Genomic DNA, 24,530 nt, shown 5'->3' on the forward strand with positions numbered 1-24,530 from the left:
GTGTGGGGTTGAGGGAGGGTTTGCTTTTATTTAAAGTTATGTTGGGAAATGTGGAATGCTTGCGTTCTTAATTTATAGCATCCAGAGGGTTTATTTTCCTCACTCTAAATTACTTCCTACTAATTTAAACAGAGCAGAGAGAAGGAGGCTTCTGGTTGCGCAAATGCCACACTTTTAAGAAAGCTGCCATGAAACTTCTCCCTCAGGGTTTTCTCTTCAAGGCTGCGGCTTGCATCCCAGAATTACGCAGGCACTGAAAAATGTATTATGTATGGGAGACCTGTTAAGCTGACCTCTTTGGATATTACATTATTGATACAATTGTTCAGCTACCCTCCTGACGAATTTGTCACTTGCTTTCATTTCCGCTCCATTTAAATTGCTGTAGAGCAACTCTCTCTTCTTCGCTGAAACCATCAGCCCAGCAGTCATGTGCAAATTCTCGCAAGATCTGAATCGCAAGAGCTGAGCTGCTGAATCAAGTCATCGGGTGATTAGAGGAGCTCTGCTGGGGAACTAAGATAAGCTTTGCAAGAGGTGAACAGCACCGTTGAGATTCTCACAACCAAACAGAGCAGGAGAGGACAAAATGACTTAGGCCTCGTCCAAACTTCTGTTTGGTCCCTGACTTCTGAGCATGGGTCTAAGAGGTTTTGCTTTGTTTACCAGGGGAAACCCGCTATTTACTGCTTAATTGGAGCAAATATCAACTGAGTTTTCTGAGAACTGATGTTTGTTCTGATTCAGCAGTAAATAGCTGGTTTTCTGGGGAAACCAGTGGGACAAAAGAAAAACGTCTTGGAGCTGTGCTTAGAAGCCATGGACCAAAAGGAAGAAATTGTGGGACAAAGGGAAGTGTGGATGAGCCCTTAGTCTCCTCCTGCATACTGGGAACGGCTTCCCACGGTGGAGCCATGTGAGCCATTTGATTCTATGTGACACAAGTTCTAAAGGAATTACCGTATTTTTTGCTCTATAAGACGCACTTTTCCCCACCTAAAAAGTAATGGGGAATGTGTGTGTGTCTTATGGAGCGAATGCAGGCTGCGCGGCTATCCCAGAAGCTAGAACAGCAGAGGGATCACTGTGCAGCGCTCCCTCCTGCTGTTCTAGCTTCTGGCTTAGCCCCTCTGTCCCTTCCCCCACCTCCCAGAAAAGCCCCCAAGAGCTACGCTCCCTTTAAGCTGCGCTCCCAAGGAGAAAAGGCCTGCAAATGCCGCACACACGCTCCACGCAGCTTGTGAAAGGGAGCGCTGAGGAGAGCCTGGGATGCATACAGGCTCTGCTCAGCGCTCCCTTTAAAGAATATTTTTTTCTTGCATTTCCCCTCTAAAAAATAGGTACATCTTATGGTCAGGTGCGGCTTATGGAGCCAAAAATACAGTATGTTGTCTCCTTGTATGCTCCTGAGCCCAATTCAAGGTGATCGTCCTTTGCCTGAAAGCCCTAAATGGTGTGGGGCCCAGATACCTGAAGGATCCCTTCTTCCTGTACCAAGCTGTGCATTAAGATTGTCAGGTGAGGAGATATTTCTTGGTGTTCCATGTTTAGAAGGCATTTCTCATGCATCTGCAAAGGAGAGGTGGTACACCAGCTCTGAAATGCCCTCTGTCCCAAGGGATGTGCTTCCCCTGGCACAAGCACTGCATTCAGGATAACACCTTTTTGTTTGCCCTGGCATTTTAGATCATGTTTTCAGCTGGTTGGACAGCTTTATTCTGCTTAGTCTCACTGCTCTGTTCTTGTAATTTACAATTTTGCATATGCCTTTCTGTTCAGATGCAGGGTGATGGTTTATACAGTTTATAAATAAGTAGATGATAATGATGCCATCAAACCAGGTACCTTGTATGGCTTCCATTGCACGACAACTTATTCACTTCTCAGATTTGTAACTGGTCTTCCAGCCCTCCTCAAGTGGCTATTTTCTTCTCCTTCTCCTCAAGCAGCAAATTTGTCTCCAGACAGCCCCTGGACATGCTTCCCTTCTGCATCTCCCTGGCAATGTATAGTTGCAGGTTGGGAAGAAATACATAAAGTGGCAACATCACTCTTTGCATTTCATGGATGCTTTAGTTAAGATCCCTTCATGGTGGGGGGTTGGACTAGATGATCCTTGGGGTCCCTTCCAACTCTTTGATTCTATGATCTGTTGCAACGTGTGGGAGGGGGGAAGTGCTAACATTGGGCTTTGTGGGTGTCATGTCCCGCCCCAGCCAACATGACCTGTTACAGCATCTTGCTTTTGCTATTTCAGCGGGTGAAGACCCACCTCTTTGTACTGGTCTCTGAGCAAGGCAGAGGAGGGGGGGCTCCCTGCACTCTGGCTACCTGGGACTTTATTGGTTTCTCAGTTTATTGTGGAGCTGTTGCTGTCTTTTTAAAAAAAAATCTTTTATCATTATTAGTTTTATATTTTTCATTTGTGATTTTCATTCTGCCCTGGGGCCTTTGATTATAAATGTTCCTAATAAATAAACACACACTGGGGAGCTATGGGGGAAGAGGCTGCCATTGGCAGCACCCAGTTATTGATATTATTGCACTCAGCCAGCGAAATGTTGTCCCTCTAAATCTAGGCTCTCTGACTGGGGAGAATTACGACAGCTTCCCAAATACGAGACTGGAGGGCAGACTTCCTGCTTACCTTCCCCTGGCGGCTGAAGTGGAGCAACAGGGACAAGGAGATGCTTAATTAGAGATAAAAGTAAATAGAGTGGAGGAAGTAGAGCAGAGTATCCTGTTGCTGTGAGTGTTTGCCTACTGTCCTCTCCAGATTTATCTGCCTATCTCTGGCAAAGCCAGGAATCTCAGCAGTCACCGGAAGACTGCATACATGGGTCTAGTGTTCACAAGATAATAACACATAGCCAGACTTGACACTGGCTAAGGGAGGATAGGGAGGAGGATTTGAGCAAGTTTTTTAAAAAAATAAATAAATGGCTGCATCCTTCTACAAACTGGTTGCTCCAGAAGTTTTGAACTATAACTCCTGTGCTAGCTAAGGCCAATGGAAGTTGTAGTCCAAATCAGCTGCAGGCCCCCAGATCAGAAAAGGCTGGAATAGATGACATATGAAAATCAGGAAAAGAGGAATGTTTTTGCCTGATGCCTAAAGATATGTAACAAAGACACCAGGTGGGTGTCCCTGGGGAGAGCACTCCACAAACAGGGAGCCACCACCACAGAAAAGACGCACACTTGCAGGCTCCAGGTCAGTTCATATGAGGAGAGGCAGTCCATTTTGCTGGTGTTTGTATTGCTGTTACTGCTTTTAACCTGTCCCAAGCTTTAGAGAAGGAAGGAAGGAAGGAAGGAAGGAAGGAAGGAAGGAAGGAAGGAAGGAAGGAAGGAAGGAAAGAAGGAAGGAAGGAAGGAAGGAAGGAAGGAAGGCTATGTGTCTCCCTCCCTGCTAGAGAGCATAAGAACCACATTTTCTGAAAAGCGTAGCCACAATGGATCTTCAGCAGTCTCCAGTTACAAGGACTTCCAGACAGTGGCGTAGCGTGGGGGGTGCAGGGGGGGGCCGGCCGCACCGGGCGCAATATCTGGGGGGGGGCGCTCGCTGCCTCCGGAGTCGCCGAAGAGCCTCAGGCGCAGGCTGTAGCAGAGCCCCATGTCTCGCAGAACCGATGATCTGAAGGCGTCCGGCAGGCAGTGGCTCTCAGCGCTCGCCACGGTCCCTGCGCGTCAGGGCTGCAGATGGCGCGCCAGGCAGCCCCTCCTCACAGCCCCGCTGCTGCTGCTGCAGCTGCAGCTGCTGGGCCATGTTGCATTTTCCTCGCCTCTCTGCCCTCCTCCTCCTCCGGGCAAGCGGCGTCGTTTGGGCAGCAGCACCAGCGGCAACTCGCCTCAGATCACCTGACACGGACCCGCCGCCGCCGCCGTGGCTACCTTACCGTAAATACCCCAGCCTAGGCAGCAGCAAGAAGAAGCTGGCAGCGGCGGCAGGTTAGGGGTTAGGGGCGCAAATTACTTGCCTTGCCCCGGGTGCTGACAACCCACGCTACGCCGCTGCTTCCAGAGCAGCTGTGTTAGTCTATTGCAGAAAAAGCAACCAAAGAGGCTCATGGCACCTTGAAGACCAACACATTCATTATGGCATCAGCTTCCATGGACTTCAGGCCACTTCATCAGATGTAGCTCGGGATAACACTTCATGCATCTGATGAAGTGGGCTGTAGTCCTCGAAAGCTTCTGCCATAATAAATGTGCAGGTCTTGAATGTGCCACAAGGCTCTCTGTTCCAATTGCAAAGATACTTTGACGATACCAAGGACAGTTGGAATGAAAGAGCTGCCTTCACTCCTCTCACGCCTGCCTTTTTATTTGTTTCTCTCCTAAATACACAACAATATGTTCTCTTCCTGTCTGGCAGGCAAGAGAGGAAAATATCCCCTGGAGTTTACACCTCTCCTGCCTTAATTCCTGTGGATGGGCAGCCCCCATCTCCTGAGTATGTGCAAAACCTGAGAGGCCTTCTTGATTGACCACTGTCTTCTCCATCCATCCCCCCACCCATGCCAGTCACCATCCAAGGGCAGAACATACAAATGGCATGTACTGAGCATGCCTCTGTTTGCTTTCAGCTGATTGAGCCCCAAGATCAGTGGAGGCCTAGATGCATTCAAGGAAGTCTGTTGAGATCAGCTACACTCTGGGATTTCCAACCAGGCAGCCCAGAGCGTAGCCAATCCCAGTGGGGTTTGAAGCCATGGCCATGCAGCTGGCATCCCAGTACTGCTGGAGTGAGCTGGCATCTTTCTTGGCAGCGTGGCTCAAGTTCAAGCCTGGCTGCAAGGGGAAAACAAACCACTTGGCATCATGGTGACGTCCCACTCCTGTGCCACAGAAATCCGGTTTCCACAGCATGGAATCTGGGGTACAGAAGAAGTAAGGACTGTTCCACATCTCTAAGAAATTAAAATCTGACATGTAACCTATATCTGACCCAAACCTTAAATAAAACACACAGGTCCATCCAGTGACTGTGTAGCCTTGGATGGAAGAGAAGTGAGTCAAGAGCCCCTAATCCTCTATGGGGATGGGATGCAAAGAGACCCAAAGGTATTGGCAGATCAGGTTATCTAACTTAAATGGATTCATGGAAGATTTGTGGCTATTGGCCATAGCAAGCCCATGGTGTGCCTTTGGTAACTCCAAAGCCTGTCAGAGGAAGCCGTGTTTGCATTCATTCATTCATTCATTCATTCATTCACTTCTAGTGCCATGAATAGCCAGAGGCACTCAGGAGTCGAGGTAGTTTAAGGCACCCCCAAGAAGAGCTGCCTGCCTGCTGTGGACAAAGGAGGATGGATGGGATCAACTGTTTGGTCGTATCTAGCAAAGCTCATTGATTTAAAGAACACTTAGGAAATATATATAATATTTCCAGAGCAGCTGCCAAGTTAAAAATCATAAAACAAGACACACCCGCACAATTAAGAAGAAAAGAACACTTAAAACAATGCAAAAGTTTTAAAGCCTGAAAAAAATTTCCAAAGGCCTTGTGTAAGTGCCCAAAAGACATCAATGCACTTCCATGAGGAAAACATCCCCCAAGTGGCTGTCAGCATGCAGAGGGCCGGGAGGCCAGCTGGCTAGCCCTGGCTGGGCCGTCTCCTTCCAGCCGTCCCGCTGCGAGGAACATCACCTCTGCCCAACATAAATCAGCGACCCGGGCTTACTCAGCCAGGACACACTATAAACAGATCGAACTGCACACATAGAATAGGTGTGAGGCTTATGGAAGCATACTACAACTACAGATTTATTAAGCATAAATGAGGACAAAGAAACATGTCGTCTCTCTCCCATATCGTCTCAGAGAGAGCAGCAAAAGCAAAAGCTATACACACAACAGAAGCTCCCAGCATACTGTGCTGGAATGTAAACAGACATGTGACATGCAACAATTCCACATGCCTGTTCCTTAAGGTGGAATGGAAACATCAACAGTGGCATGCCACTCACTGCTGTGAAAGGCGTCTTCCCCCACTGCCACCCCCCAGAGCTGGTCCAAGACATTGTACTACTTAAAGGGCAGGGTGCACTTAAGAAGCACATCTTTACCAGGCCTTTGACACCTGAGATATATATTTTAGGACCCACACAATTCTTTTGATCATAAATTATTTTAACGGAGTTCAGTATTGTAGTTTTACACCATTGTAGCCTGTCCTGGGACCTTGGGCAGAAAGTAAGAATAATAACGGCAGGCCACTTCCCATTCCACCTACAGAATCCAACCAGACTGGTAGGTGGGTCTTACTTCAGTGCTGGTGATGATGGGATGACAGTGTCGTCCACAGCCTCCAAGGGCACGATAGCTTAGGGGGCCCAGGGCTGGCCATCTAGCACAAACAGTGGTGTCCCCCAACCCCATGCCATTGCTCCCCCACCTCTCTGAGGCATGGACGTAGCCAAGATTTTTGTTAGGGGGGCAGGACCAATGTGATTGATTGATTGATTAATTAGTTAAGCATTTTTATTGTTTTACTTGATCTGGGGGGTGCAGCTGCGCCCATGCCCTGAGATGAATGCTTCTCTCTACCTAATGGAAGGGCTGACCCAACCACCTCCGTTTCAGGCAGCCAGAAGTGGGTCTGAGGCTACACATGTGAGCAGAGTCATGTTGAAGAAGGGTCACCTTCCCATAGGCGACGCCAGCATGTGAATTGTGCCCAGAAACAGAGCAGCAGCTGGCAATGGTGTTCTTCAAGCACTGGCAAGGTATCAGCTAGTCCCAGTTAGCCGCATGGCAGCTGTGCGTTCTGAACTAACTGTACAAGGAATGGATCCTGCCATTTCGTGCGTTCTCGTGTGGCTCTTAACAAGTGAGCCAAGCTGTGTGTTCCACAGGAAGGCACACGTTGCAGATGACCCTTGGGATCCCTTCCAACTCTACATTCCTATGACTCTATATAATGTTTACTTGTAAGGATCTCACCGTTGGCGCAGCCTTTTACATTCCTCGGTTTCCTGTTGCTCCCATCCCTCCGTTAGCCTTTCAGCAGGATATGCCATTTCCCCTACAATTCTCTGCCCCCCTCCCACTGCCATCCACCTCCCTTCTAAGCAGTTGACGGCTGTGCTCTGCTGCAGATAATGATTTTGACATTTAAATTGTAAAGGGAGGAAGAGAAGCCGGGGTGCGCCTTCTGCTCAGGCAGAATTTGCTTCACATTTCCCTGATGAGACGTGACTGCCATTTGCTGCCTTCAGAAGAGCACGGAGGTGGAGGGGATAACAAGGAGGCCCGACTCTCATGGCCTGCCCTTAGGCCGCTTCCTCAGGCATGGTGGGGCTCAGGGCCAGAGTCCTGAGCCCTTGAGAGGCTGGAGGAGGGACAATAAGCTGAAGTTCAGTCCCAAGAAGACAGTAAGTAGGGAGCCGATGCTTCCATGGATCCAGCTTTGCCGCTCAAGGAGCCTTGTTGACCAGCTGGGGCTGCTCCGCCAGCTGCAGACACCTTGGGGCAGAGGTTGCTGCAACGTGGCAGGACTTTGGGCTGTAACACTTTTGGCTTCTCTCAGTGTCTCATTTTTCCAGTCCTAAATTCAGTCCACTTCATTCCTGAATTGGTTTGCAATACATACATACATACATAGGTAAAAGGTAAAGGTAAAGGACCCTGGTTAAGTCCAGTCAAAGGTGACTCTGGGGTTGCGGTGCTCATCTCACTTTCAGGCCAAGGGAGCTGGCGTTTGTCCACTGACAGCTTTCCAGGACATGTGGTCAGCATGACTAAACTGCTTCTGGTGCAATGGGACACCGTGATGAGTGCCAGAGCTCACAGAAACACTGTTTACCTTCCAGCCACAGTGGTACCTATTTATCTACTTGTACTGGCATGCTTTTGAATTGCTAGGTAGGCAGGAGCTGGGACAGAGCAATGGGAGCTCACCTGGTTGAGTGGATTCGAACTGCCAACCTTCTGATTGGCTAGCCTAAGAGGCTCAATGGTTTAGACCACAGCGCCACCAGCATCCCTTATACAGTGGTACCTCGGGTTAAGTACTTAATTCATTCCGGAGGTCCGTTCTTAACCTGAAACTGAAGCACCACTTTAGCTAATGGGGCCTCCCACTGCCGCCGTGCCGCCAGAGCACGATTTCTGTTCTCATCCTGAAGCAAAGTTCTTAACCCAGTGCACTATTTCTGGGTTAGCGTAGTCTGTAACCTGAAGAGTAATTAACCTGAAGCGCATGTAACCTGAGGTACCACTGTACATACATACATACATACATATATACATGTGTATGTGTATATGTGTATTTTGAAAACACTTCAGTGCTTATTTCTCCAATTATGCACATTTTGGGCATGCCATTTTGCCTAAGATGCATGCTAAGGTTGCCATATGTCCCCTTTTTCCAGGACACATCCTCTTTTTCATGGGTAGAGTTGTCATAGTGATCCATAGTTAAAAGTAGAAGTTGGCAGGTGTGTCCTCTTTTCTGCTCTTCAAAATATGGCAACCCTAAATAATGCATTGCTGTATGTTGTTTTCACAAATATATGCATTTACATGCACACACTCCCCCCCCCCCAGTGTACACATTTTGGCACGTGTTTTGGCTGGAGAACACCTGTTGCAAAATTCAAAGAAGTGTGAACGGCAAAGGGGTGACACGATGTGCTTTGTGTGTTCCTTCAGGAAGTGCAAACGAGGCCAGTTCACACACTGAAATGTGAACTGAGCGGCATTTCTCCCCACCCCTGGCTGCCAGTGCCCTCGATCAGGGGAAACCAGGCCTTAGCGACTGTCAGAGCTGGGCGATTTAGAAGGGGTCTCCAACAGGCCTCACTGTCAACCACGGCTGTAATAGGGACCATGTGCTATTGATTTAATGGCAACTAAATTGATCTGATGTTTTCATTAGGCTAAACAAATTCTCGCCACACAGGTTCATTCAAGATGCGCTCACTGGAGGAAGCAGGGCAGTCAGATCGCCTTCCCTTTTCGTCGTCGAAAGATGATTTATCAGGAACAGTGCAAACGCTGACCAGAGGCTTAATAAGACCAGGTCTTTGAATCTATCTGGCAACCTTCATGGGTTAGACAAGGGGGGAGTCCCTTCAAGAGAATACAGCAGTCTCACAGAGGGAGGAGTAAAGGAGCTTATATGGCAGGCAGGGCCGGCCCACTTGAGACAAAACACAAAATGCCCCCTGCCTCTGATACTTCCTCTGTCCCCACACCCTCGCTGCCATAGCCTCCTCCTCCACTGCTACTGGAGGCAGCTTGGGGCACTGAAGACAGTGGGGCAGGGGAAGAAGGAGGAGCAGGCATCAGGGGGGCAGAGGAGGGGTGTCAGGAGCAAGCCAGCAGTAAATCACACCGTGTGAGTGAAGATAACTCTTTATTAGAGAAAGCAGGATCTGCACAGGAGTGCAAGGCCTGATGAGCACAGCATCTCATCTCCAGTAGGTCTTGCCCCTACGTTGCAGTTTTGGAGATTTCCACCTTCCCACAGTTCCCTAAATCCCCTCCTCTTCAGAGTTTTCCCAAGCAATCTGTGACTGTGCCTACCTGCCTTTCCCCCTCCCACTTCATGCCTTTATGGGTACTGGGAGATCAGGCAGGAGGGGAGCTTGTCGCAGTATGGTAGAACGCCACGAACCTGGTGAGTACAGGTATCTTTTTTTTTCGAGAAAAAAAGCACTGGAGCACACAATAGTCATCATGTTCCTCCCACCGGTCCGGTCCACAAATGAGGTGGAGTGAAGCCGCCACCTTGAGCAGGAGAATCCCATGATGTGGTGTACCCATGGATATTCCACACACCCCTGCTGCCATTGCTAGGATTGCATGGCTGTGGCTTCTGGAGAGATCTTGCAAGAATCCTGCAAGACCTCACACAATCTTGCTGGAAGCCGCAGCAACAGTAGCAGCAACAGCAGAACCTGGTGGAAGGCAGTAGCTGTGTCACATTCCCATTTTGCCTCCGGCACTGAAACAGGGCAGGCCACCCCTGGCCACAGAGCTCGTTCCCCAGCAAGGCTCTTCATATGTCCTTGTGCAGTTGCCTGTAATCAAACAGGCCCTTTCCAAAGAAAAAAAGCCTCCCAGGAAGGAAGGGAAAGCACTATCATCTATTCCCACTAGAAGTGACTGACACTGCCCTTTTAATCAGTGCTCATTGCATCATGAAAAAACATCACCGTTCATCTGCCTTTAATAGGCTTATTCATTTGCCCACTTAGACCCATGTCCCCTGCTCATTAAAACTCCATTCATAGCAGGGTGCTATTTCATGAAGTTCATTTCCCTAAGAGCTTCCCCCACCACCACCACCACCAATCTGGCTCGATAAGGCTGTGTGGTGTGCCCAGCCAGATTGACATTCACTCATTCTTTCTTTCTTTCTCTCTCTCTCTCTCTCTCTCTCTCTCTCTCCCTCTCCCTCTCCCTCTCCCTCTCTCTCTCTCTCATTGCACAGACCTGTTTTTGCCATTTCCCTTCCTTGCCATCACTTGCTAGGTTTGGACGCCTGCTTCTGCAGCATGTGGATCAGCAGGGGTGCGCACACACACACACACACACACACACACACACACACACCACTGGACTCCTTCCACAAGCAGGTTGGAGGGTGATCACAACAATCTGGGCTTGCAGCAAAACTAGCCCACTGGCCCAACTAGTGGGGGAGGGGGCATCAGCCAGCCATGAGAGACAGAGGGAGGGGAGTCAGCTCTCTGGAATCACAGAGTTTGTTTGAAACCAATATAGGGCTAGCATGCAGCAGCATTTGCCATCTCGGCCCACTTCCGCCAGGTGCACTATTTTAGATTTCAGGGAAGGGATGGTCAGACCAAGGTGCTCAGGGAAAACCTTCATGCAGCCAAGATAAAAAATACCCCAGACCAAAAGGGGGGGGATATTAAGGGGGGGATTCACAATAAAATGCTTCTGAAATTTCATGAAGACTTAAAAAAAAAGTTTGTGGAAATGCAAAGCACTGAGAGATGAGAAACAGAGAGAAACCAAAATGGAGAGATTCCCTCGCCTCTGTTGCTCGTACTGGGACTATTAATGACACATGGTGCTGGAGGAGACTCTTGAGAGTCCCATGGACTGCAAGAAGATCAAACCTATCCATTCTGAAGGAAATCAGCCCTGAGTGCTCACTGGAAGGACAGAACCTGAAGCTGAGGCTCCAATACTTTGGCCACCTCATGAGAAGAGAAGACTCCCTGGAAAAGACCCTGATGTTGGGAAAGATGGAAGGCACAAGGAGAAGGGGACAACAGAGGATGAGATGGTTGGACAGTGTTCTCGAAGCTACCTGCATGAGTTTGACCAAACTGCAGGAGGCAGTGGAAGACAGGAGTGCCTGGCGTGCTCTGGTCCATGAAGAGTCGGACACGACTAAACGACTAAACAACAACATACTAGATGTTGAAGAAGCACCAGTTGAAGATGCCCCTTCTCAAGGGATCCAGAGCCAGGATTATGCCCTGTGCAAGCACTTCGGCTTGCAGGGGTGGAGGGTGCGGGGGCAAATTCTTAACTGCTCTGCCATATCTATAGCAACAGCAGCAGCAGCAACCATCAGCTGATTCTCCCTGTCCATTCAGAACTACCCTATGAGGGAGAGTCTGATTCTCAGCAAGTTTCCTCTCCAACATGCTAGCTTTGCAAGTGTGAATACCCAATCCCCCCCCCCACCTGAATCTGAAGCGATCCTGTCCAGAAATAGATACCTAAGCAAGAAGGGAACAAGAAGCAGCAGATGGAGATTAGCAAATGCAGGTGGGACAGTGGCTGGTTGGCCCAGGAGGAAATCTGGTTTGAGGTGGGGGGGTCCCCTGCCAGGGAAGCAGACCACAGAGAGCAGCTGCCTCTGCCTTGCCACCCCAAGCCTTTGGAGACCAGAGCCCCCTCCTTCTGCCTGAATGGTAAGGAGAGAAAATTAGTCATCCCCCTATTGACATCCAGCTAACCTGCTCTATTCTCCCCTAATTATCCCACTGGTCCCTCATCCAGCCATTGATTGGAGTTCAATGACAATAACCGTCCACCACTCAGAAGCCGCCCAGGGTGCTAATTAAAGGTTGCTCTTGATCTTGTGCGTTCCCCTCATCAATGAGGACCAGGCTCTTGGGAGTTTGCTGCTCCTTAGCTCAGGGGGGGGGTGACATCTTTGGCAAAGGCCTCAAGGGGGTTCTGGGGGTCATGCTCTGATGTAGGTGAGTGTGTGGTGACCTGAGAAGAGGCAGTGGGGGGCAGGGAGTGGCTTGGCCTACCATCCAACTTTTTCAAGCCCCAAAACTGGACAAAAGTGTCTTCCAGGGTGGGTCACGCGACCCACGCCTCACTCATGCACTGAAAAAGTGTGTGTTTTTTTTCGGCATGAGAGGACACAAGAATTCAGAACCCAAAATGGCCATTACAATCTCATGCGAAAAAACAGGAGGCCTGGGGGTTTTCAGGGCATTTGGCAGGTATGGCTTTGGCTAACTGGCATAGGGCCTGTGTAGAGATGGGAAGGCCTCAAGGGGGAACAGAAAAATTGGAGGGGTCTGGTTTTTTCCTGTCCCCCCCCCCATTTTTTCCATTTTCTTCCAAAGCCATTTCCCCCCCAGAAAAATTGGAGAAAAAACAGTTTGATATAGTTTGAATATTCCACACACTTTTTCTTTCGCTTTTTCTGGGGAAAAGCATCTTTGGGAAAAATCGGGGGGGAAACTGGGTTGTTGTTTTTCAAATTTTTCGAGGGTTTTCCAGGCCTTCCCATCTCTAGGCCTGTGTAAGGCTTGCTGGGAGGCATTGCTGCTTTTGAGGCAAACAAAGGTTTGCCACACACACACGCCCTAAAAAGTTCCTACTCTAGACTTGCATTTGCTTTGCATGGGCCTGCCACAGCTCTGGGGCTCCATGCACGGGTGTGTAGCCACTGAACTTTGCTGCACAACTAGAATCCTGCTTATGGAAGCCACCTTTGCCTTTTTAATTTCCTGCCCTCCCCAGCTGGGCTTCAAGTTGCTGCAAACGTATCTGAGGTAAGTAAATGTGTTAAATAGCAAATGAAGCAAAGCACAAACCCAACTTATTTCCAGCAGTCACCTCCCCTGCTCACTTGTTGGGTGTCATGAACTGGCAGGGCCACAGAGAGGAGGAAGGGGGTCCTGGTGAGGGGTGTAGCAGGACTGGGACACACTGGGGCAAACTGGGGAAGGGGAAGGAGTGGGTGCTGTAGGAAATACTCACAGGGTGATGGAAGCTGGTGAGGGGATGGGGGTCCATGGGCGTAGTCAGGATTTATTCTATGGGGGCAGGTTTTATGTTGTGGGAGCAGAACCGAGTTATTTGTGATCAGTTAGTTAAGTATTTTTCTTTACAGTGGTACCTCGCGAGACAAATGCCTCGCAAGACAAAAAACGCGCAAGACGAAAGAGTTTTCCGTTTTTTGAGTCGTTCCGCAAGACGAATTTCCCTATGGGCTTGCTTCACAAGACGAAACATCTTGCGAGTTCTTGCGAGTTTGTTTCCTTTTTCTTAAAGCCGCTAAGCCGTTAATAGCCGCTAAGCCGCTAAGCTGTTAATAGCCGCTAAGCCGCTAATAGCCGTGCTTCGCAAGACGAAAAAACCGCAAGACGAAGAGACTCGCGGAACGGATTAATTTCGTCTTGCGAGGCACCACTGTATTTACTTGATTTGGGGGCACAGCTGCCCCCGTTAGCTATGCCCGTGTGGCGGTCAGTGCACAGGAACCAGAGCAGCAGGACCCCTCACCAGAGCCAGAGGGACCCTTGTCTCCACAAACACAGTGGGCTCTGAGCTGTAGGGAGCAGCAGGAGAAGGGGCGCTCTAGGAGGCTGAGGCAGGCAAGGACCCACAGCCCAGCTCCCTAGCTGGCCAGGTGGGGCTCACTAGCTCTGGGAGGAGGGATGTGATTCCTCAGCTGGAGCAGGAACAGGTGAGGGTCCCATGCAAGAGATCTATGGAGAAGTCCTCCAGGCCTCTCCACCTCACCCTCAGACCCCTCCCAGCCACGCCCCTTCTCCCTAGGCCACACCCCTCACCAGCCCTGCTTTGCACCCTCCCTGAGTGTTCTTGCTTGGCTGGGAAGTGCCCTTGAACTCTGATCATGCCCTTTGCTTTTATAGCATTTCACTTCCTGTTTATATTGTTCTCTGAAGTCCCTGTGCCCTCTTTAATTCCATTTTCTATTTCATCCTTCTCTGGTCCGCTTTCATTCACCATTACATCAATCTCTGCTCTAATAACTTTTATTTGCTCATCAAACAATTGCTAAAGCATGCCAACAGTGAATGGAATGTCCAGCAATGTATATTTGCCATACTAAACATTCTTCACCTTATTCACAAGTCCGTCTCCACCTTAAGACCTTCAATCTCCCATCTCCACCTTAGGATCTTCACAGCGTTCTCTCTTATCAAAACACATTCCTTTCCCACAGAGGAAATATGAAGTAGCAACATTTCAATTTCAAGGCAACGCTTTCGTCGGGAAAACAGAGAATTAAAAAAAAATAAAATTCTTAGCACTCAGAACTCCCTTGATGGTTTAAAACTTTCTTGGTTCAAACAATTAGAACATGCTTTTTGTTCTGCCTTCAACCCTTTAATGTTTATTCTTCTTAAAGTCCCTTGCTTTTATCAATGGAAGATGTAGAGTGGGGTGTGAGTGTATGGAGAAAGTAGCCTACTGCACAAAGGGAACATTTACATGTTGTTGCTCTGGTCCTGGCCACTGACAGAATAGAATGGGACCCTCAGGCAGCTCTAACAGCTGCAGAAATCATGATTCTCACTTTAAAGAGGAAACATGACTAGTCCTTTCTCCTCCCTTACTGGCCCTCCCCCTGTGCCTTTAACAGCCCAAACCAGAGGAATTAAAGAAGAGGTTTTCCCTGCCACTCTTCTCCAAGGAAGACCACCAGGGAAATAATGCCTGTCAGGCTGCTATTGAAGGCACAATAAGGTCGCAACCAAACTGACAATTGTCCAGATAAAACCAGACACAGCTGTAAGGCCCAAACTCGCCTCTTGGCCAAATCCAGTGATGCACTGCCTTGCCATCCAGAGTCCGGGAGAGATTTCAGGCTGAAAGGAATGAGTTTCTCTCTGATGCACTGAGTTGGTCCAAAGTGTTAGGATGGGGAGTGCCTGGAGCTGCCTTCACCAACCTGGTGCCTTTCTGATACATTGGAACTACAACTCCCATGAGCCACAGCTGGCTGGGACTCCTGGAAGTTGTAGTCCAAAATTTATGGAGGGCACCAGGTTGGCAAAGGCTAGCCTTGAGGGAGGCAGGGAGATTCCATGGGACTCAGTCTCCGGCGGGGGGCGGGGGAATCCATCTCACCCAGGAAAGAGGGTAATTCCCTGGGAATTGGACCAGTGAACAGCATTCCTGTTGAGTTTGGGGGTGCTCAGCGTACACTTCTTGCCTGAGCATCAGGATTATTCTGATCACGTCTGCGCAGGCCGGGAGATTTATTGACTAGTCTCTTCTCCATCACAATCCCAGGAAGAATTTCCTCCAAGCTTTGCAGAGCAAAAGTGGCCGGGAAGGAGAGAAAGGAGGGTGGGAAAGGAGAAAGAGAGAAGGGGAGAGAGAGACGACTTCAATTGTCTGTTAATTAAGTGTTTCAAATTGGCCGTGGCTCTGCGTGGCATAATAGGGCATTAGAGGGCAGGAATGGATTTTGTGCAGGCTTTTTCAGCAGCGACAGGATGGATCAGGAGGAGAGTGCACAGCGCAGAGTTCCAGCAGCACCGTCCATGCATAGCCCTGCTTGGCAAGTAGCACTGCCATTTGGCAACTTGGAAGGCGGGTTGGAGGAATGGGATGTAACAAAGGCAAAATCATCCCTCTGCTGACAAGACCCATTGCCACTGCACCAGCAACATTTGCTGTCCCCTCTCCTTGAGTTTTCTACCCCACTTGCAACTAAGAACTTGAACCTACCTGGGTTTGCTTGTTTCCTCCTCCCTCCTAATTTATTTTCCTTTAGTATCATGCCTTTTCAGTAAGTCTGGGGGACGATACTGCATATATATTTTTTGGTGAGAGATTTATAAGCTGCTCTAGCAGCCTTTTATTTTGGTGTAAGAGCAGGGTTTGTTTTTTTTAATATAGAAATCTTTAGACAAATAACAACAAGCACATGTTATTATAAGGTCACAGACCCAGTAAAACAAATTAAAACTCCAAAACCATGCCATTAGTAACATACGCTGAGTTAAAATATATGGTACTTATATAAATAAAGCACAGAAGCTAACCAAGATATAATTATATTAACAAAATCCTTTTACCCGTCCTTGCAGCAGCAGAAAAAAGAAATCTAGCAACTGATTATGTTATTATTCTGTTCATGCCAGCCAGTAAATAGGCCAAATACCATTCAGAGGTCCTTCCCTGGGAATTTAAGTAGGCGGAGAGTAAATGATCTACTCTGTAATAGCTGCATACATAGAGCGCAAGCAGTCATGTCTTCATTGCTCCATATAAATGCCTGTCGCTGGCAGTTGTGGCTGGTGCCCATTGGGACTGGTGGGGTGAGAAACAAGGAGCTCAACAATAGGTGGTGCCAGAGCAAACAACAGGCAGATCCAGCTCATTCTAGTTTTGCTCCCCATCTGCACTATACATATAAAGCAGTATCATGCCACTTTAAACAGTCATGGCTTCCCGCAAAGAATTCTGAAAATTGTAGGGTGACGAGAGTCGTTGTGAGACCTTTATTCCCCTCACAGAGCTACAGTTGGCAGAGTGGTTTAACAGCCAGTTCCTTTTCCCAGAAAACTCTGGAAATTGTAACTCCATGAGGGGAATTGGTAAAGGTAAAGGGACCCCTGACCCTTAGGTCCAGTCGTGGCCGACTCTGGGGTTGCGGCGCTCATCTCGCTTTATTGGCCGAGGGAGCCGGTGTACAGCTTCCGGGTCATTTGGCCAGCATGACTAAGCCGCTTCTGGCGAACCAGAGCAGCACACGGAAACGCTGTTTACCTTCCCGCTGGAGCGGTACCTATTTATCTACTTGCACTTTGATGTGCTTTCGAACTGCTAGGTTGGCAGGAGCAGGGACCGAGCAATGGGAGCTCACCCCGTCGTGGGGATTCGAACCGCCGACCTTCTAATTGGCAAGCCCTAGGCTCTGTGGTTTAACCCACAGCGCCACCCACATCCCTTATGAGGGGAATAGGGGTCTCCTAACAACTCTCAGAAGCACTTATGCTCTGGAACACTAGAGTTAAGCTCTGGGATAGCTGAAGTTGTCTCTCTCACCCCATCCCACAACTTGGAGGGGGGCATGAGCTTCTAGGCAGACTTGCTTCTCCATCACTTCTCACTGTAATGATCTAAGGCAGCCCTCCCAGCCTGGGTCCCCTCCAGGTGTTTGGGGCTGCACCTCCCATGTGCTGGCTGGGACTGGTGTGAGTTAATAGTAAGAAACATCTTAGAAGCACCCAGGTCAGAAAAGGCTGGGCAAGGCTCTTTGATTGTTCTTTCAGCTCAAGTCGCCAGGAATCAAACAATTCCTTATGTCACACATCTACAGCCTGGTTCTGTTTGGGGTAGCGACCACTCCCACCAGCCCTAGCCAGCGCATGGCTTATGTCCTCTTTGCAATCACATCTAAAGGGCTGTCACATGGAAGAAGGAGCAAACTTGTTATGTGCTGCTCCAGAGGGTGTGACCCAAAGCAATGGATGCAAATAAGAAAGGAGATTCTGACAAAACATTAGGAGGAACTTTCTGGTGGTAAAAATCCCCTGTCAAAGGCGACTATGGCAGGAGTCAGCAAACTTTTTCAGCAGGGGGCCAGTCCCTCAGACCTTGCAGGGTGCCGGACTATATTTTGGGTGGGGGGGAAATAATGAACGAATTCCTATGCCCCACAAATAACCCAGAGATGCATTTTAAATAAAAGGACACATTCTACTCATGTAAGAACACGCTGATTCCTGGACCGTCCGCAGGCTGGATTTAGAAGGCGATTGGGCCGCATCTGGCCTACCCATGGAATATGGGGTTGTGGTACTCATCTCGCTTTCAGGCCGATGGAGCTGGCGATTGTCCATAGACAGCTTTCCAGGTCATGTGGCCAGCATGACTAAACCACTTCTGGTGCAACAGGACACCGTGACAGAAACCAGAGCGCATTGAAACGCTGTTTACCTTCTGGCCACAGCAGTACCTATCTATCTACTTGCAATGGTGTGCTTTCAAACTGCTAGGTGGGCAGGAGCTGGGACCGAACAATGGGAGCTCACCCCATTGTGCGGATTCAAACCGCTGACCTTCCGATTGGAAAGCCCAAGAGGCTCAGTGGTTTCGACCACAGCACTACCCACGTCTCTTTTCTGATAGTAAGTGCTGTTCAACAGTTGAGTGGACTACATCAGAAGGTTGTGGACTCTCATTCCTCGAAAGGTTTTTAAACAGAGGCTGGATGGCCATCTGTCAGGGATTCTTTAGCTGTGATTCCTGCATTGCGGGGGGTTGGGCTAGATGGCCCTTGTGGTCCCTTCCATAGAACTCTACGGTTCTATGATTCTACGGTTGCCAGGCTGCAAATGTTTCACTCTTCTAAATGTTTCACTCTTCTGCGTTACATTCTGAGCTTTGGAGCAGGGAGAGGGGGGTGTTTGGGGGTGGTATCTTGGCTGATACACATTAAAAGGTTTGTTTTCATGTTGTACTCTCACTACTTACACAATCAGCCTGCTCTCTCTGTGTGGCTGCCATGACATGATGCTGCTGCCAGAGGCTTCGCTGGAGCTTTGCTGCCCCCTGCTGCTCTGCACTGGGAATGTGAAGTAGTTATCGAGAGCGGGGCTTCATTTCAGCCTAGCCAGAATGCTCCAGCAAGTTTCTACCCTTCCACATGCCAGTGTGGTGTAGTGGCTAAGAGCAGTGGACTCGTAATCTGGGGAACCGGGTTCGCATCCCCACTCCTCCACATGCAGCTGCTGGGTGACCTTGGGCTAGTTACACTTCTCAGCCCCACTCACCTCACAGAGTGTTTGTTGTGGGGGAGGAAGGGAAAGGAGAATGTTAGCCGCTTTGAGACTCCTTCGGGTAGTGATAAAGCGGGATATCAAATCCAAACTCTTCCTCTTCTTCTCTCATGCCACGTGCATGGCCATCTCCACTTGGTTGCTGATTATTTCTCCAGGATTTGGGAGTCCGGGTGGCGGAACATCCAAATGGTCTCCTGTCTCCACTCCCATTATGAATCCACTTGCAGATTGTTTCTGCGCATGCAGCCCAGGAATGGGATCTGGGCCTGTGCACTAAATCCTGAGGATCACGTGTCCATGAAAGCTTAGGCTACAAGATAGCCTTCTCCAGGCTGGTGGTGCCCTCCAGAACATAGAACAATAGAACAATTGTAGAGTTGGAAGGGATCTCCAAGGGTCATCTAGTCCAGCCCCCTGCAATGCAGGGACTGATGGGAGCTGTCATCATAAACATCCAGAAAGCACCACCAGCCTGGGGAAGTGCTGCTCTATGGAAATCTATTAGCCTTTAAGGTGCAACTGGACTCTTAAGGGGAAGGGCTACAGGTCAGCAGTAGGGCATCTGCTTTGCATGCAAATCCCAAGCTCTGTTCCTGGCACCTCCAGGCAGGGTGGGAAAAGCCTGAGGAGCTACTGCCAGTCAGCGCAGACAGTACTGAGCTAGATGGACCAGTGCAGCCAGACTCAGCATCAGGCAGCTTCCTACGTTCTTCCGGTTTTTGTTGTTTCCACCTGGCTCACGGGAAGGTGTCTTCTGTTTCCCTGTCTGAGCAAAGGAGAAAAGACTCATGGGAATGTCTCCTGCTCAAGCTCTGTTGGATGGAGCAGGAGCTGCACAAGAGACAGGCCCTTCCAGTTAGCCCCCTACACAGGAGCGATGGCTCCCTTCTGACACCCCATGCTCTGCCGGCAGCATTCGTCAGCAGCGTATTTCCTTCCATGGCAGCTGCCACCTGCATTAACATAATTAATTATATTAGGGGCTGGTGGATTAGCCAATTATGAATGTGCCGATGTTCTAATTTTCCTTTAATTAATTTGTTTTGTTTACAATGCAGCAACATCTGTAGTGTCCCCACTGGACTGTACCAGGAATGAGGCAGGACGTTTCTCCTGGGGACTGGGAAATTTCTGCATGACAGAACTGTCTTTGAAAATCCATCATTTATTTCTAGGTTGATGTTTAAATACACATTTGAAGGGGCCAAGCAACTCTTGGCTGCATCTGCCAGCAGCCATCCTCTCTTCTGCTCATCAACATCTATGAAATTTTCCTGCTTAATAAAACTTACCAAGCATCCTATAGCAAGAGTTGCTTTGAATTGCTATCCGCAAAATCCATTAACACAGCTGAGAGATTTAAGTGCTGTGTGGGTCATTTTCTCCCTATTATCGTTTTCTCAGTATTTGCCCAGCCATGCCTACACTAAGTTTGAAGATATATATTAACATTTCTAAAGGGATGGAGGCAGCTTAAAAGAGGAATCAAATTTCACTTTCATTGCTGGTCAAAAAGGTTTTTCAGGTTTTGTTATTGCATCAGAAACCTGCTGCACCTGTTTGGCCAAATAAGACCATTCGTTGTTGTTGTTGTTTAGTCGTTTAGTCGTGTCCAACTCTTCGTGACCCCATGGACCAGAGAACGCCAGGCACTCCTGTCCTCCACTGCCCCCCGCAGCTTGGTCAGACTCATGCTGGTAACCTCGAAAACACTATCCAACCATCTCGTCCTCTGTCGCCCCCTTCTCCTTGTGCCCTCCATCTTTCCCAACATCAGGGTCTTCTCCAGGGAGTCTTCTCTTCTCATGAGGTGGCCAAAGTACTGGAGCCTCAGCTTCACAATCTGTCCTTCCAGTGAGCACTCAGGGCTGATTTCCTTCAGAATGGAGAGGTTTGATCTTCTTGCAGTCCATGGGACTCTCAAGAGTCTCCTCCAGCACCATAATTCAAAAGCATCAATTCTTCGGCGATCAGCCTTCTTTATGGTCCAGCTCTCACTTCCATACATCACTACTGGGAAAACCATAGCTTTAACTATACGGACCTTTGTTGGCAAGGTGATGTCTCTACTTCTCAAAATAAATGTATGTGTATACTCCTGGGACAGGACTGATGCCTAAGAGAACATTTAGTTCTCTGGAAAACTATTATCTGACACAGAGCTTTTCAGTGCAATCCATGTCATGGGACATGAGTGGCGCTGTGGTCTAAACCACTGAGTCTAGGGCTCGCTGATCAAAAGGTCAGCGGTTCAAATCCCCATGATGGGGTGAGCTCCCATTGCTTGGTCCCAGCTCCTGCCCACCTAGCAGTTCGAAAGCACATCAAAGTGCAAGTAGATAAATAGGTACTGCTCTGGCGGGAAGGTAAACGGCGTTTCCGTGCGCTGCTCTGGTTCGCCAGAAGCGGCTTAGTCATGCTGGCCACATGACCCGGAAGCTGTACACTGGCTCCCTCGGCCAGTAAAGCGAGATGAGCGCTGCAACCCCAGAATCGTCTGCGACTGGACCTAACGGTCAGAGGTCCCTTTACCTTTACCTATGTCTGGAAAGAGCGGAGGAAAGCCAAGTATGTATAAGCCCTAAATCTCAACAGGAAGTGATCTGGCCATAGCAAGAGACTGATGTCTAGATCCCCCACTTTCAGATCACCTTCTTCCTATCCAGTTGAGGAAACAAGGTCCGGAGTGTGGCCTGCCACATGCATTGGGCTGATGACATGCTGGGTTGTCATGGCAGTCATGAAGTCCTGAGCCACCCCAGAGCCAGGCGCCTCAACATGGATGTTGAGGTCCACCGGAAACAGAAGTCTGAGTCCTCAACACCGCTTCCAAAACCAGCTCTGTCAGCTCAGGCAGGCAGCCTGCTAGGTGATAAACCAGCAGAATCCCTAATCTGTGCCAGTTGCCCAATGCCAAGAACAAACCATCTAGACCCCTCCTCAATTGGACAGAGAGCCTGGAGAGAGAGATGGAATCTATGCAGGCTACAGCAGCCCCCCTTCCCCAACCCTGAAGTCTGCCCTATTGCTGCACTGAGTCCCCAGTTGGGTGAGACCAACTCATTCTTGCTCACCCACCCAGAGCTCAGTGATACAGACCAGATCAACCTCCTCATCCACAATCAGATCATAGATGAGGGAGGTCTTCAGAGCCAACCTAGCATTCAGCAACAGCAGCCACTGACCCAAGGGCCAGCAGTGGAGCTACCTGTTCTGGCACTGGGAGCAGTGTACATCCGGGGGCATGGCTGGCGCACATCCCAGGGGGCGTGGCAGGCACCGCAATTCCTCAGGTGTGGGGCTGGAGCTGGCACATGGCAGAGTCACTAACTGCCTCTGCTATGTGCCCCTTACCTGGCCTGCCCCACTGCCCACACCATAGCTCCCCTTATGCTCAGTTGGTTCGAGCACGGTGCTGATAATGCCAAGACTGCAGGCTTGACCCCCGTAAGAGACAGCTGCATAGTCCCCTCTGTTGCACTGGATGAATCACAGGGTCTCTTCCAACTCTATGATTCTGTACAGAACCATTGTGATTGCGGTCACCCCACTCTCCCCAGCCTCCCTCTGTTATAAGAATTTTAAGGTCTCGGATATAGAATAAATATTCATAAATGCACACATATCTAAATTTATGGACCATGTATCTGAAATAGTACAGGAGAGCGATCCTGAAGCCATTTTGATTCTCCCAATGACCTCAAATATTCCTCTGCAGTAAGGGAGGCAAATGGGGAAAGCCTTCCCATTGTCTTTTCGCTTACAAATCCTGACAAGGGCATATTTGTGTATGAATAGGGTGAGCCTGTGACCTGAATTCAGGAACCAAAATATTAACCATCACAAAAGAATGGCCAATCTGCCCAGGTAATGCAATCAACGACCATTATCAGGTATCCTGACCGACAGGATTTCTGCTGTAGACCACCTCCTATGATGTATGCATGATGATTGGGGGGGTGGTCTTTGGCTAAGAGGGTTGGGCAATGTCAAAAATCTTTAAAGGTTCCTGCACACTTTTGTTCAGCGTCCTCCCCTCCTTGGGAGGAGGGGAGGGAACTCTGTTGCAACAGAAAAATAAAGATCTGCCTTGCTTTCCACTGGATCCTGCCTCCATCCATTCTTCTCATGGACTTAGGGGACTCAGATTCCCATGGGGAATTGGGCAGCAAAAGCCAAACCCCAATTTTTACATCATCTCCCTCCCACACAACAGCAACAATACAAAACAAAAATCAACCACAAAAATTAAACCCAAAACAGGTAGAAACACTTTAAAACAGGGCAAGGCCATCACCCAAAAGGTGATGTTAAAAGGGTGGCTTGCTCTGGTGGTGAGCCTGATCCCACAGCAGCCCACTTGTATTCCACCAGTACATTACTAGGTAAAGGTAAAGGTACCCCTGCCCGTACGGGCCAGTCTTGACAGACTCTGGGGTTGGTGCGCCCATCTCACTCAAGAGGCCGGGGGCCAGCGCTGTCCGGAGACACTTCCGGGTCACGTGGCCAGCGTGACAAAGCTGCATCTGGCGAGCCAGCGCAGCACACGGAAACGCCGTTTACCTTCCCGCCAGTAAGCGGTCCCTATTTATCTACTTGCACCCGGGGGTGCTTTCGAACTGCTAGGTTGGCAGGCGCTGGGACCGAGCAGCGGGAGCGCACCCCGCCGCGGGGATTCGAACCGCCGACCTTCCAATCGGCAAGCCCTAGGCGCTGAGGCTTTTACCCACAGCGCCACCCGCGTCCCTTCAGTACATTACTAGAGGAGGTCAAATATAGAATACATATTTATAACAGTATAATTAGCAAGAGAAGATATTGTCTTAAACGTTGCTGTTGCTGTCCTCTGCTGTTGCTGCCAATGGTAGCTCATGAGCAGCCTTAATTTGCTGGCCTGTGACTGGATCCCATCCGAAAACAACTCTCTGAAAGTGCATCATAAAACATCTTACTGAGCAGAAGGGGACACTGAGGTGCCAATGGTGTGCTCTGCCCAACAGGGGGCAGCAGAGAGACCTCTTTCCAAAGCCCTCCAGGAACTGAAGGTGGAATAATAGACCGATGCACTTTAGCACCATTTCCCAGCCAGATCAGGCTTGAACCTCTCCACTGCTTTCTTGCACAGAGCAGACAGAAGCTGTTCACAGGGAACCTCATTAGGAGGAATTAACTTTGACAGCCTGGCACCCTTGAGGTGTTGGCAAAGGCTGAACTAACTGAAGGAACATCTCCCCTGCACCCACCCCCTCCATTTTATCCTCACAACATCAACAGCCCTGTGAGGTAGATTAGTCCGAGAGACAGTGACAGACCCAAAGACACCCAGGGAGCTTCATGGCTGAGTGGGGATTTGAACCCTGGTCTCTTCCTGGCCTTAGTCCAGCATTCTAACCACTGCACCAAACTCTCTGGTTTTCACACGTCCTTCTGCAAAGCTAAAGTAGCTTTTCAACCAGCTCCAAACAGATCCAGTCCTACGGTTGTTTCCCTCTAGGTGGATCATCTTTACCACAGGGATGAGG

At 49.3% G+C, this 24,530-nt stretch overlaps 1 long non-coding RNA gene across 1 annotated transcript; it reads left to right on the top strand.

Annotated features, from left to right (window-relative positions):
• Positions 1 to 18,590: 18,590 nt before the first annotated feature.
• Positions 18,591 to 20,311, top strand: LOC307222609. The gene is made up of 2 exons (XR_013841810.1): positions 18,591 to 18,668; positions 20,067 to 20,311. It is a non-coding gene; the product is annotated as an uncharacterized lncRNA (long non-coding RNA).
• The last annotated feature ends 4,219 nt before the right edge of the window (positions 20,312 to 24,530 follow it).

This window comes from Podarcis cretensis (genome assembly GCF_951804945.1).
Source record: "Podarcis cretensis genome assembly, chromosome: 8".
Lineage (NCBI taxonomy): Eukaryota > Metazoa > Chordata > Lepidosauria > Squamata > Lacertidae > Podarcis > Podarcis cretensis.